We start from the raw sequence: 14,954 nt of genomic DNA, 5'->3' as shown, positions 1-14,954 counted from the left end.
CTGGATCTCTGGGCATGGCTTGGTGGACATGGTGTGGCTTGGTGGATGTGGCTTGATGGGTGTGGCTTGGTGGGTGTGGCATGGGAAGGATACTGCAAAATCTTCATTCCCACCCCAGTCCTGGGAGAAGGATATTGTAAAATCCCCATTCCCACCCCACTCCTGGGAGAAGGATATTGCAAAATCCCCATTCCCACCCCACTCCTGGGGGAAGGATATTGCAAGATCCCCATTCCCACCCCACTCCTGAGAGAAGGATATTGCAAAATCTCCATTCCCACCCCACTCCTGGGGGAAGGATATTGCAAAATCCCCATTCCCACCCCATTCCTGGGGGAAGGATATTGCAAAAACCCCATTCCCACCCAATTCCTGGGAGAAGGATATTGCCACCCCACTCTGGGGCTGGCCAGAGGTGGAATCTGCTGGTTCCCCGAACTACTCAAAATTTCCGCTAGCGGTTCTCCAAAACTTGTCAGAACCTGCTGGATTTCACCCCTGGATTAGCGGGGACATGATAGTGGTATTCCAGTATGTGAGAGGTTGCCACAAAGAGGAGGGGATCAACTTATTTTCCAAAGCAACAGAGGGCAGGACAAGAAACAATGGATGGAAACTAATCAAGGAGAGAAGCAACCTGGAATTAAGGAGAAACTCCCTAACAGTGAGGACAGTTAACCTGTGGAACAGCTTGCCTTCAAAAGTTGTAGGTGCTTCATCACTGGAGATTTTTAAGAAGAGATTGGACAGTCACTTGTCTGAAATGGTATATGATCTTCTGCTTGAGCAGAGGGTTGGACTAAAAGCCCCCAAGGTCCCGTCCACCTCCATTCTGTTTGATAGCAATTAGACTTAGACTTATTTATCACTTCACAGTGTTTTACAGCCTTCTTTAAGTGGTTTACAGAATCAGCATATGGCCCCCAACAATCTGAGTCCTCATTTTACCGACCTTGGAAGGGTGGAAGGCTGAGTCAACCTTGAGCCAGTCAGAATCGAACTGCCAAACTGCTGACAGGTGGCAATCAGCAGAAATAGCCTGCAGTACCGCATTCTAACCACTGCCACTATGGCTCTTATTTGATCTTATCTTAGTGATTTTATCCCTAAGGCAACATTTGCTGTTGTTTGTTAATAGCTTTTGTTTGTTTGTTTGCAATTATTATTTAAATTCATTGGCTGCCTAACTCTAGTGGATTCTTTTATGCAGTGGTGGATTGCCCCCGGTTCGGACCTGTAGTAAACTGGCAGGAGGCTCCGCCCACCAACCGCAACATCATCAGGGAGCTTCTACACAGCCTTGTTGCAAACTGGTAGTAAAGGTAAGTACAACTCACCTCTGCTTTTATGGTACTGGTATCACCTTCTGGGGCCATACCAGTGGTGGTTTCCTCCCAGGGGTGGGTTCTAAATTTTTTTACTACCGGTTCTGTGGGCGTGGCTTATTTTGTGGGTGTGGCTTGGAGGTCATGTGACTAGGTGGGCGTGGCTAGCTGGTCAGTCATTTCTGGAAGGTCCTCGCAGTTACGACCAGTCCTCACACTTACGACCGGACTCATTTGTTTGCTTTTAACACTGATCAGCTGTAGGACGGCCCTTTGAAGCCCCGCGGCAAGAGTTTAAACAGTTTTTTTTCCCTCTAGTCATCAGCTGGGACTCAGGAGGCAGCAATAGATTGGGGGTGGGACCAAATAAAAGGTAAGAATAACGTGGGTGGGTTGGGGGGGAGGACGGGGGGGGGGGACAACCGGTTCGGTGAAGTCATATCGTCACCGCTACCGGCTCGGCCGAACTGGACCGAACTGGGAGGAACCCACCACTGGTTCCTCCCAGTTGGGATGAGCTGGTAGCGGTGATGATATGATGTCACCGAACAGGTTCTCTTTGTCTGGGAGATGGGCTCTCCCGCCCGCCTCCGCGTTATTCCTACTTTTTATTTCTTTATTTTTAGCCCAGCTGATAGGTGCGGCAGAGTGAATTGGGCATATTCCTAACGCGCTTGCGCTGAGCGCAAGTTTGGCGCACATGCGAGCAAAGCGAGCATTCATGCGGCGATTGCGTGCGAAGCGCATACACGAAGAGAAACGATAGTAAAGCCAGTTAGAATCCACTACTGGGCCATACCCAGGGAATTCCAGGTTGTTTCTCTCCTTGATTAGTTTCCATCCATTGTTTCTTGTCCTTCCCTCTGCTGATTAGGAAAATAAATCGACCCCCTCTTCCTTGTGGCAACTTCTCAAATGCTAGAATACTGCTATCATAAGAGCCACGGTGGCACAGTGGTTAGAGTGCAGTACTGCAGGCTACTTCTGCTGATCCCTGGCTGCCAGCAGTTTGGCAGATCGAATCTCACTAGGCTCAAGGCTGACTCAGCCTTCCATCCTTCTGAGGTGGGTAAAATGAGGACCCAGATTGTTGGGGGCAATAGGCTGACTCTGGAAACTGCTTAGAGAGGGCTGTAAAGCACTGTGAAGTTGTATATAAGTCTAAGGGCTATTGCTATCATGTCAGCTCTAGTCCTTCTTTTCTCTAGACTAGCCAAACCCAAGTCCGGCAACCGTTCTTCCTATGTTTTAGTCTCCAGGCTTTAGTTTCTCTTCTTTGCACTTCTCTGAATTAGAAGTCCATGATCCTTTAATAATCACAGTGTTTTGAATTTGGCCAAGCAGTGTTCCATTTAAACATACATATTAGGGAAAACTCTGCAAAAACTGTTTACATGCAGTATATAAGCAAAATAAAAGAAAATGTTGTGCCGTATCCAGAGATATGTGAATTGGAATATATATGGACCATGATATTGCCACATAATGTTCCATTCTGGGATAGTGTGAGAACCATTAAGATGATATACTGCAAGACTGATTTAACTGGCCATTCATCCATTTAATGAAGTCTTTAAAAACTCTCTTTAAAAAATCTAGTTTAATTTTATGTGTATTCTTCCGCTGTTTATATATTTACATTCTTGTCTGTGGAAGTATTGGTTTTCATTATAGTGTACATTTTATGCCAACTTGGTTTAATAGAATATTAGTCGTTGTTTCTTTTCAGAAACAAATTTCCACATAATGTGCTTTGCAGCATATCCTGTGGTTGAGGCGCAGAATGGGTCAAAATCCAACATCTCAACCATTAGATGAAACTGGCTCTCATATATGGCTTTTGGAAGGCCATGGGTTTATCTCTTTAAGCAGAGGTTGAAGTTCTTGAAAGATTTCCTACTTTGGAAGAGATTATTGCGGCAGCAGAAACCGAACACTGGCTCAACTTCTCACATTAACTTCTCAAATATTGTGTATGTTTTTACTAAACAAAATGCAAGAAAGAGAGAAGCAACCTAGAACTAAGGAGAAAATTCCTAACAGTGAGAGCAATCAACTAGTGGAACGGTTTGCCTTCAGAAGTTGTGAGTGCTCCATCACTGGAGGCTTTCAAAATGAGACTAGACAACCATTTGTCTGAAATGGTATAAGGTCTCCTGCTCGAGCAGTGGGTTGGACTGGAACACCTCCAAGGTCCCTTCCAAATTTGTTATTCTATTCTAAAGAGAATTTCAATGATCTTTTCTCCTTCATGGTAGAAAAAAAAAATGAAAGCAATTTCTTTGCTCGCCAAGAATGCAGACGTCAACTCGCAAAGCATCCCTGGCCTGCTCTCAAGTTGCCATAGGCAAGGGGGATGAGAAACAGATGAAGCAGCCAGCAGCCAAACACAGGAGTGCATTCCAGACATATCTTTCTTAAGGCTGTCTCCCAGGGTTACTCACAGCGGCCAGAGGGGAGTGATCTCTACAACCCATGAACTTGCTCCGTTGGCAAATGTGATTGGTGACACACCCGGAGGGGAGGGGGAAAACAGGGTCATGATTGAGACCGTAAATTACGTGGGGTCAGAGTTGGCTTCACCTGGAATGTGCTGACATAGTATAGGTCTCCTGCGTGAGCAGGGGGTTGGACTAGATGACCCCCAAGCTCCCTTCCAACTCTGTTACTGTTATCTTGACATGAAGCTCCTAATAAATAACTGAATTTCTTTTGAAGCTTGGCTCAAAGCTCATGATTGAATTAGGGCATCCGTTGGAACCTGACAGCAGATTTGTTTTGTCCTGGCGCATGACACATGTGTTATATCATATACCACCTCAGCCCAGTGGTGGGTTCCTCCTGGTTCGGTCCGGTTCCGCCAAGCCGGTAGCAGTGACGATATGATGTCATCGAACCGGTTCTCCCCCCCCCCCGCCCTCCCACCCCCCCACGTTATTCTTACCTTTTATTTGGTCTCACCCCCAATCTATTGCTGCCTCCTGAGTCCCAGCTGATGACTAGAGGGAAAAAAAACTGTTTAAACTCTTGCCATGGGGCTTCAAAGGGCCGTCCTACAGCTGATCAGTGTTAAAAGCAAACAAATGAGTTGGGTCGTAAGTGCGAGGACTGGTTGTAAGTGCGAGGACCTTCCAGAAATGACTCTGAGCAGCTAGCCACGCCCACCTAGTCACATGACCTCCAAGCCACACCCACAAAATAAGCCACACCCACAGAACCGCTAGTAAAAAAAATTAGAACCCACCCCTGCCTCAGCCCGTTTGTTTTCTATCCTTCAAAAACCATTTGCTCTCCTCCTCTTCCTTCCTGAATAACTGGTGAAGATCTGCTAGAAGATCCACCACACATGAACAGGTGGAAGATCATTAAAGAGAGAACCAACCTAGAACTAAAGAGAAATTTTCTGACAGTGAGAACAATGAACCAGTGGAACAGAAGTTGCCTTTAGAAGTTGTGGGTGCTCCATCACTGGAGGATTTTAAAGAAGAGATTGGAGAGCCATTTGTCTGAAATGGTATGTCTGAATAAAGTGCACTTATTTATTTATTTATTTATTTGTTTGTTTGTTTGTTTGTTTGTTTGTTTGTTTGTTTATTGGTTCGATTTATATGCCGCCCTTTTCCGGAGACTCAGGGCGGCTTACAACGCGTTAAGCAATAGCCTTCATACTTTTGTATATACCTGCTTAGTAGGGCTTTCGCCCCCCCCCAAAGCGGTGTTCTTTTTTATACAAAGTCAGCTTATTGCCCCCACAAACCGGGTCCTCATTTTATCTACCTCGAAAGGATGGAAGGCTGAGTCAACCTTGAGCCTGGTGAGATTTGCACTTGCAGTAATTGCAGGCAGCTGGTGTTACTTAACAGTGCTTTAGTCTGCTGCGCCACCAAGGCTGAACCTTTGATCAAAAGGTTCTTCTTTTTTTTTTTTTTACTTTTTTTACTATCATCTTCTCAGAAGTGGCATCTAAAGCCGAAATGCTATCTCCATCATGTTGCAGTTGCAGGCGATCTCATTCTTATGCAGCTTTGACAGTGCATAGATGTGGCAGTTTCAAGAGGCGACTGCATTGTTCTGAAGGCAAATCAAGATCTATGTGGAGAAAGGCCTCACAAACAGCGATTCTACAAATCCATCCAGCCTTTCTGCTCCCAGAGGGGTGGGGGGGAGAATCTGCAAGTATAATCCCGCGCATATGAATAACACAAGTAGCTTGCAGCTTTTAGCAACTTATTAATGCCGTACTGGAAATCTATTCGTAGTTTCCAGATTCTGTGAACATCAGGCACCATATTCAAGGAGCTTGTTATGGTCTTCTTCTGTTATTGGTTTTTGAACCCTCATCTAACCTACAACATTCAGATTCCTTGATGGTCTTCCATCCAAGTGTTAAGCAAGACCAAGCTAATTCCCATTCCACAATAGCCATAAACAAGCTAGTCAGCGGAGGGGGGGGTCACATTTGGTTACTACTGGTTTGCCCCATGCGTGCATGCTCATTTCACACACATGCTCACTTCATGCACATGCTCACCTTCCGCGCATGTGCTTTGCTCGTGTGTGTACCTTCCATGCATGTGCCCAGCCTCAAAAACGTGCCTAAATAGGATGGCATAGCGCCAGGACAGGTAGGTGGGTGGGCGGGCCGCAATTTCCGCTACCAGATCTCCATTACCGGTTCGCCCGAACTGGTTTGAACTGGCTGAATACCACCTCTGAAGCTAGTTGGTTAAAGGTAAATACAAATAGTCTTCAGTGTATGACTGCAGTTGAGGCCAGATTTCCATTCACAAGTTATTATGGTCCTAGATCCGTGATGGCGAACCTATGGCACGTGGAGTCATATCTGTGGACACGTGAGTGTTGCTCTAGCTCAGCTCCAGCGTGTACGCGTATGCCAGCCAGCTGATTTTCGGGTCTTTCGGGCCCACCAGAAATCGGGAAACGGGCTGTTTCTGACCTCTGGGGGGTGGGGAGTCCATTTTTGCCCTCTCCAGCCCCTAGAAAGCCTCTGGAGCCTGGGGAGGGCAAAAAAACAGGCCTACCGGGCCCACTGTGCCATTGCGTGCCAAAAGTGGGGGGAGCACGGGTGGGGGGGTGTTGCACGTGCATGCCTGGGGGCAGAGCACATTGAATTACCCCCGCGCTCCCTCCCCCGCTTTTGGCACGCGATGGCAAAAAGGTTAGCCATCCCTGTCATAGGTGGAGACACCCATGTGACAGGACCCTATTTTACAACATTTTTTGCATCGGTTGTTAAGCAAATTACAAATTGCCAATCTGTGGTCACTAAGTGAATGCTGTGGTTGTAAGTGTGACCCCATTCTTCTGAATGGGTATATTTGCTGGAGGCTGGCAAAAAAACCATCGCAAATGGTGGTCGTGTGTCCCTGGGACACTGCAACTAGTAAATAAAGGCGAGCCAATTGCAAGCTCTATTGCAATAGAGCCTTGATAGTACAGTGGTCTAAGCACCCTGTTATTAACACAGCTGCCTGCAATTACTGCTGGTTCGAATCCCTCCAAGGCTCAAGGTTGACTCAGCCTTCCATCCTTTCTAAGGTAGGTGAAATGAGGACCCAGTTTGTGGGGGCAATAAGCTGACTTTGTATAAATATACAAAAGTATGAAGGCTATTGCTTAACGCATTGTAAGCCGCCCTGAGTCTCCGGAGAAGGGCGGCATATAAATCAAATTTTTTTTTAAAAAAAATGCGTCTGAAATGCAGTCACTGTCAATCCTGAAGCGAACCTGGCTGAGGCCATCTTGGAGGCTTCAGGGTTGCCACAAGGAAGAAGACAGGACAGGGAGGGGGAAAATAACTAGCCAGGGGTTTGTAGTCAAAACAAAAAGTTTTCCTGTGGGAACCAAGGACATTCCAACAGGTGGCTGGGGAGAGAAGGAGTGAAGTAACCAAGCAACAGGCCAGCATCTCGATTGGCCAATGCGACTGATGACTTGAGAGAAGGGGGAACTTTTACTTTTTAACTAGGTGTACCATACAAACCAACCATCATGTAATCTATGGTTTATGGTTAACATTATGTTGGAACCAAGCAATTATGGCTTGTTTGAGAAACCAAGATTATAACAAGCCATGGCTTAAAATTTTCCAAGCCAGCCTCTGTGTCTTGGCCTGTTCTACCTGTTGCGAAGCTAAAGTATAGAGGAGGAGATTTTTACAGGAAGATAGAGGAAGATAATAAATATAATCTCTGCTTCTGGATTTTTAATTTTTGTAATGTTGAAAAGAGGGTTAACATTTTTTTTTCTTGGCTGCCTGTTGTTCTTTCACTTGTATCTTTAAATCGTTTTACTACTGTATGCTGCCTAGACTTTCCAGGGAGTTGGGGAGCCTTAAATTTTTAATAAATAAACAAATAAACAACACTTTTGCAAATTAATATCAGGCAAATAGCAAAGTTAATGAATTTACCGACAGGTGATATAACACACCATTTCCTAAATCCTTTCTAATTCATGCTATTCAATTTACAGTCAGAGCCCTTTTCATTCCCTCCCTTTTCTTCTTATATGTACAGTGTAATAACGGCAGGGAAATAGACTCAAATATTTGCAAGTAAATTCATTCAAATTAGGAGGATTTGCTTTCATTCCCTCCCCGCTTTGAGGATATTTCAGATGTAATTATAAAACATGAACTTGCCCAGAGGTATTAAGAAGTTTGGAACACATCACTTTAATTTTTTTATTTTTTTTTTAGTTTTCTTCTACTCAAAACTTGTTATGAGCACTAAGGAGAAGGAAGAAGTTAAAAAAAAAAGTTATTGGATGTTAGATGGGCAGCAAATACCTTTCATTATGAACCACAGTGCCGCAGTTGTTAGAATGAAGGATACTTCTGCTGACTGCCAGCTGCCTGCAATTTGGCAGATCAAATCTCACCAGGCTCAAGGCTGACTCAGCCTTCCATTCTTCCAAGGTGGGTAAAATGAAGACCCAGATTGTTGGGGGCAATATGCTGACCAGGGATGAAATGCTACTGGTTCGCTCCAGTTCGAGCGAATTGGTAGTGATAAAAACTATCAGTTTGGGCAAACCGGTAGTAAAAAAAAAAGCTAGTGGTAGCTTTTTAAACGTGCAGCGCTCACTTGGCGCGTAGCACACATATGCAGCCAGCGAACCAATAGCAAACCGGTTCAGATTTCACCACTGATGCTGACTCTGTAAACTGCTTAGAAAGGCCTGTAATAGCACTTTGAAGCGGTATATAAGTCTAAGTTCCATTGCTATTATAAATGAAAATTAAATAAGAGATGCGACATTTAAATAAAAGTAGCCCAACTCTTATTTTTGTATTTCAAAAACTAGGGACATGCTTGTTTATGTATTTTTTTTTAAAAAAAAGAGCTTTAATCTTTTTAAAAGAGCTTTCTTCAAAAGAATGACATTCTGTTTGTTTAGAGGTAATCCTTTACACATGGAAGGTAACTAATATCAGTTATTTATTTCATGAAGATATCAGAAAGCCTCGAGTCTCTCAAAATAATTCCTTGCAGGATTGTGGAAGTTCCTGATTTCCTTCACTGATTTCAAAAAGTTGGTGTTGTGGAGCTGGCAGCGGAGTCAGACAGCGATGAGGCTGAGGAAGGACATGGGCCAGTTCTGGAGGCTGGGGAAGGCCCGTATGAGAGCTCTGCGTCAGAGGCAGAGATGGGGCCAGGGCCATCGGGGAGTGAGGTGTAGACTCCAGAGCCTCCAGAGCCTGATAGGAGTGAGGCAGAGGAACAGAAGGAGCCTGTTCCTAATGCACGCATGAGAAGAGCTGCCAAAAGGCAAGAGCAGCTCAAGCAAAGAGGACGACTCAGGAGTAGGGCAAAGAGATGATTGGCCCCTCCCATAAGGCTTAAAACAGAACAGCAATGGCGTTTGGGCTTTGCCGGAAAACAACATTGGTAGCTTCGTCTTCTTCTTCGTCTACGTCTTGTATTTATTTTTGTATCTGTGACTTCTGAACGTTTGCCAAGAAAGGCCTTTGGCAGTTTGCCTAATTGGACTAAGGTTTGTGATAGGACTAAGGAATTTGTGTTGGGAGGAATTTGCTTTAATTTAGTTGAATGAGGCTGGAAATGAAGTAATTCTCAGCTGTTTGAATAAAGTTTGTTTGTTTTTTCACTGACTGATTTTCCTACTACTTACTTGGGCTTGGGTCACAACAGTTAGTCAAATTTAGCCATCAGTTGAAATTGGTCTTTTATGGTTTTCTGGAGGCCATTCCCTATCAAAGCTTCCGATTTTGGGGTCTCCTATTTAGAGGACTTTAGTGTTTTAGAAAACCACTACTGATGCAGCTCATTCAATCATGGAAAGTGGTTATATGTGTTTCCTTGATTCCATTGCATCTCTCTCAGGAGTGGGTTTCACATATTGTTACCACCAGTTCACCACGCATGCCCCAACTGGTCCAAATCGGTTGAATACCACCTCTGATCTCTCTTCACTCAACTTAAGTAACCTACATAAAATCACTAGAAGTTTAACTAGACTTCAAATCCCACTCCTACTTAAGTCATCATGGTGTTCCACAAGGGGATGCTTTAATGAGTGGACTTCACCTCCCAGAATTCCATGCTGGCTGAGGAATTCTGGAAGTTGAAGTCCATGTCTTAAAGTTGCCAAGCTTGGAAACCCCTGAATTAGCCGTAAGGAGATCCAAGTTCTAGTCACAACATTTACTTTGTCATTCTGATTGAACCATCATATCCTGTGATTGCCTCTACTTCTTATAATATACCAAGCCAAACACTATCCAAACCTGGTTCAGCATAATTTGGTACAGTGGAAGCTTGATACAATGGACCAGCTAAAGCAGGGGTGTTAAACTGTGTCACCCCCCTGTGCCCCATTTTTGGCCTGGATGGCCTCCAGCAGCACTCTACCAGCCAAAAACAGGCCACGCAGAGGCCTCCCGTGGCCCGTTTTGGCTGGCAGAGGCACTGTAGGCTGGTACTTTGATATTTCCAGGCCGGCCCCATGGGCCAAATTTAAGCACCCCGCGGCCCTTGAGTTTGACACCTCTGAGCTAAGGGAAGGGGTATCTGTTATTCTAGATGGTCTGTTAAATCAGAGATTATGTCTTCTGCAGCTAATGTTATTATTATGTAAAAGATGCAAGGTATGTCATCTGTGTATTTGGTGTTGTGACATCGTGATGCAATGCAAACGATGTCAATGCAACAAGAATTTATCCCGTTGCATCCACAGTCCATTGCGCTGAGGTCCACTTGACCAATATTTCACTGTTCATTTTATGCACTTAGCCAAACTGCCATGAAAAAAATTGCCAATTTGGTCTAGCGCTTAAGGCACCAGGCTAGAAACCAGGAGACTGAAAGTTCTAGTCTCACTTTAGGCATGAAAGCCATCTGGATGACTTTGGGGCACTCGCCTTCTCCTAGCTCAACTCACTTCACAGGGTGGTTGTTGTGGGTCAAATAGGAAGAGGAAGGAGTATTGGATATGTTTGCAACTTTGAATTATTTATAAAATAACGGGATAAAAAATCTGCTGTGGTCTGCCAGCAGCCTGCAGAGCTGGCAGTGGAGTTGGACAGTGAGGAGGCTGGGGAGGACAATGGGCCAGTCCTGGAGTCAGAGGAAGGCCCAGATGAGGGCTCTGTGTCAGAGGCAGAGATGGGGCAAGGGCCATCTGGGAGCGATGCACGGACTCCATTGCCTCCAGAGGCGGATAGCAGAGAGGCAGAGGAACAGGAGTAGCTGGTTCCTAGTACATGCATGCAAAGAGCTGCCAGAAGGCAAGAGCAGCTAAAGCAAAAAGGACAACTCGGGAGTAAGGCCAGAGATGATTGGCCCCTCCCAGAAGGCTTAAAAGAGCATCAACAGCTCTTGGGATCTTTGTAGGAAAGCAATATTGCTACATTTGTTTCTTGTCTTGCTACATTTGTTTCTTGTTGGTGTCTCTTGCTTCGGAATGTCTGCCAAGAAAAGCCTTTGGCAGGATGCCAAAGTAGACAAAGGTTGGTGATAAGGCCGAAGGATTGTTTATGAACTTAATTCATAACATAACATAATTTGTTTTGGACTTAATTTGGACTAAGCTGAGAATGAAGTAATTCTCAGCTGTTCTAATAAAATATGTTTGTTTAGGACTAATTGTGCCTGGTAATAACTACTTGGGCCTAGGTCACAACAAAATCTAACCCCAACCTCACCCCTTACACACAACAGGACTGAGCATTTTTTCACTTTCTCTCACGAAAATGAATATTCCACCTTTCAAAACAGGCTACCCTGGAGACTTTCACAACAGGTATGCAAACTAAGCCATCCAGACATCTTCTCTTCTGTCAAATGATTCTTTGCTTCCTATCCTGTAGCCTTTTGTCCTTCACGGTTTGCAACCAGAACCCAACACATTGAAAACATCTGGTCTATAACTGAGCTCTATTCCTGGTACTTCTTTAAACCGAGGAATTCAGTTCCTTAGAAGGGGGAGAATCAAGGCGCCCAAATATTTATTATACATGCTGCAGTATGGAACGATTGCCTGGAGGATATAGGTTTATCATGCAAATGAATTCTGTGAGTGTCTCCTGGTTGGGTTTCCATCTGTTGTCCTCACTGGGTCTCTCCAGGAGCCACCTGTTTAGCTATTTTGCTCACGTTCGGTTCAGAAAAATCTGCTAATGGTATACAGCAGAGCTGTTCTCCGATAATTTTCTCATTGAGAAAACAGCAGTTCTAATAAATGGAGACCAGGAAATGTCAGAGTAATGCTTAGGAGCTGTAGAGTGTAGAAATAGGGGTGGGCAACCTATGAACCAGTATGGGGCCCGATAAGCTCTTGCTCTCACAGCCCTTCCCTGAATTATTTTCTTAAAATTAGCGGAACAATTTTGTTCCCTTTAAATGAAATAAGCAATCGCTCCACGTTTTGAAAAGCGCCAACAAACGGAGCAGTATAGCAAGGGCGGGAAAATGAGAAATAATTTTAAGATCAGTGAAGTCATAGGGGGAAAAAATGTAATTAAGAGAAGAACATACAAGACTAATAATGGGAGCAACCTGATAGAAATTAAAGGAAGATGAAAACGATCCTAAACCTCTTTACAAACAGTATGAAAAAAAACAAACAAACATTTGTAGCCATATACTATACATCTAGACCAGGGATGTCAAACTGAGATCTGGCTTGCGGATCTGCCCTGGAAACAGTGAAGGACTGGCCCACAGTGCCTCTGTCAGTGAAAACGGAGCTCGGGAGGGCCACACACAACCCTCCTGAGCTCTGTTTCACTGGCACAGGGTTGCAGGAGGCCATCGCAGCCGAAAATGGAGCTTGGGACCCCATTTTCGCTGGAAGAGCACCTGGGCCATCACAGGAGCACCTGTCATAAGTGACGTTGAGCTGGCCATGCCCACTGATGAAGGAAATATAAGAGAATAGTCAAATCACCATCCATTGCACCGATTCTTCAAGCAAGGAAAGTTTTGCTTGCGTCTCTAGAGTGAAACACAAAATGAAAGGCAGATTTCATGAAAGGCAGAAGGATGTGAGCTTGAGGAGTAACATATAATGAAAAAAATGTAAAGAGCAAGAGAATATAAGAGGTAGTTTTAGTTTATGTTTCAGTAACTACAGCAAGGTCTGGTCGATCACGCCACAAAATGAAAAAATAAATAAATAAATAGCAAACAAGAACAACGGATTATTTTTCTGAGGAGTGCACTAACAGAGAAGAAACCATAAGGATGGGATATGGAGAAGCAACATTTTTCACAATAGAAAAGAGGGTAAGACAAGTTTGGTTATTTAGAATAGAATAGAATAGAATAGAATAGAATAGAATAGAATAGAATAGAATAGAATAGAATAGAATAGAATAGAATAGAATAGAATAGAGCAGAAGAATGGAATGGAATGGAATGGAATGGAATAGAATAGAATAGAATAGAATAGAATAGAATAGAATAGAATAGAATAGAATAGAATAGAATAGAATAGAATAGAGGTCTTCTAGTCCAACCCCCCGCTTAGGCAGGAAACCCTACATTGCTTCAGACTAATGGTTGTCCAACATCATCTTAAGAACTTCCAATGTTGGAGCATTCACAACTTCTGGAGGCAAGTTGTTCCATTGATTAATTGTTCTAACTGTCAGGAAATTTCTCCTTAGTTCTAGACTGCTTCTCTCCTTGATTAGTTTCCACCCGTTGCTTCTTGTCCTACCCTTTGGAGAATAGCTTGACTCTTTCTTCTTTGTGGCAGCCCCTGAGATATTGGAACACTGTTATCATGTCTCCCCTAACATATCTTCACTGAATATTATATTTACAATAACTTGTGTTATATTCTTGTGTTACAGCAGGACTGAAAGAGATGGCACTGAAATCAAAATTGAAGACACCGTTTGGAGCTGAAGGGAGGGGAGAGCTGAGGAGGATGGAGCCTTCAACCAAAGCTGTGTCAAACTGAATTCATATTAGAGTAACCAAGGAAATAAACAATCCCGCAACCTGATCAGATTCAGGCTCGACACATTAATGATTTGAAACATGCAGATAATATCATTTTGTCAACTCAAAAGAAAGCAAGTTTATAATTGGAAACTGAGAGTTTAAAAAAAATGAAAATTCAGGCTAATACTACCTTGGAAAAATACAAAGATAATGTCAACCGGCATTCTCATTAAATTGGTAGAAAAGTGAACACGGCAGATAGATTGATTTTTCTTGGGCTCGGCAGCAGATAAAGATGGAGCCTGTGCTGGAGAAGAGATGATTAACTCTAAGGAGGAAGATAAAAAACAAATTTAGAAAAGATCATGAAAGCCGAGGGTATTTTAATGACAGCAAAATTCAATACAGTTAAAGCATGTTAAAGCAATGTATTCCCAGTGGCAACGTACTGAGAACAAAAGGAAAGAAAAGGTAGATGAATTATGAATTTGGAGATGGGCCCTACAATAGATCATAAGAGGAGCCGGTCAATCAGTTCTGGCTCAAATGAAGATTGGCTGCTCCCTTGAGATGTTCTTCAAGAAGCAGAAGCAGAAGCTATTGTTACAAGCAAATTATGGACTAGAATCAATGATGACAAATGTAGTAGATGGGCAAGATCTTGGAGATGTACTTATTTATTAAATTTGTATGACACCCATCTCACTAGCAAATGTGATTCTGGGAGGTTTACAATAAAACGAGCCTTGGTAGTACAGTGGTCTAAGGCACCCTGTTATTAAGATGGTTATTAGGACCAGCTGCCTGCACTTACTGCAGGTTCGAATCTCGCCAAGGCTCAAGGTTGACTCAGCCTTCCATCCTTTCTAAGGTAGGTAAATTGAGGACCCAGTTTGTGGGGGCAATAAGCTGACTTTGTATAAATATACAAAAGGATGAAGGCTATTGCTGAGCACATTGTAAGCCGCCCTGAGTCTCCGGAGAAGGGCGGCATATAAATCAAATTAAAAAACAAAAAACAAAAAACCACAAATATAAAAAGATTAAAATTAGCAGGAATTAGGAAAAAACTAGAAAACCAAGAGTATAGTGGTGAGATCTTATTATCCATCAGCATACAGTACCCTCATCAGGGCCACAAGACAACCAGCAGAGTCAGGTTTTAATGCCCTTCTGGAAAGCCAAAAGGGTA

At 43.7% G+C, this 14,954-nt stretch overlaps 1 long non-coding RNA gene across 1 annotated transcript in view; it reads left to right on the top strand.

Annotated features, from left to right (window-relative positions):
• The window catches only part of LOC117667733 (uncharacterized), a 55,465-nt gene extending 41,642 nt beyond the window's left edge, over positions 1-13,823 (top strand). Inside the window, exons 4-5 of the long non-coding RNA XR_004592117.3 lie at positions 1,211-1,322; positions 13,669-13,823. This is a non-coding gene — a long non-coding RNA (uncharacterized LOC117667733). The remainder of the gene's footprint in view (positions 1-1,210; positions 1,323-13,668) is intronic.
• Positions 13,824-14,954: the final 1,131 nt, after the last annotated feature.

The sequence above is a fragment of the Pantherophis guttatus genome, chromosome 1 (genome assembly GCF_059756535.1).
Source record: "Pantherophis guttatus breed Tessera chromosome 1, ASM5975653v1, whole genome shotgun sequence".
NCBI classification, from domain to species: Eukaryota; Metazoa; Chordata; class Lepidosauria; order Squamata; family Colubridae; genus Pantherophis; species Pantherophis guttatus.
The sequence above is the reverse complement of the archived record's forward strand: the minus strand, read 5'-3'. Positions and strand labels throughout refer to the sequence as shown.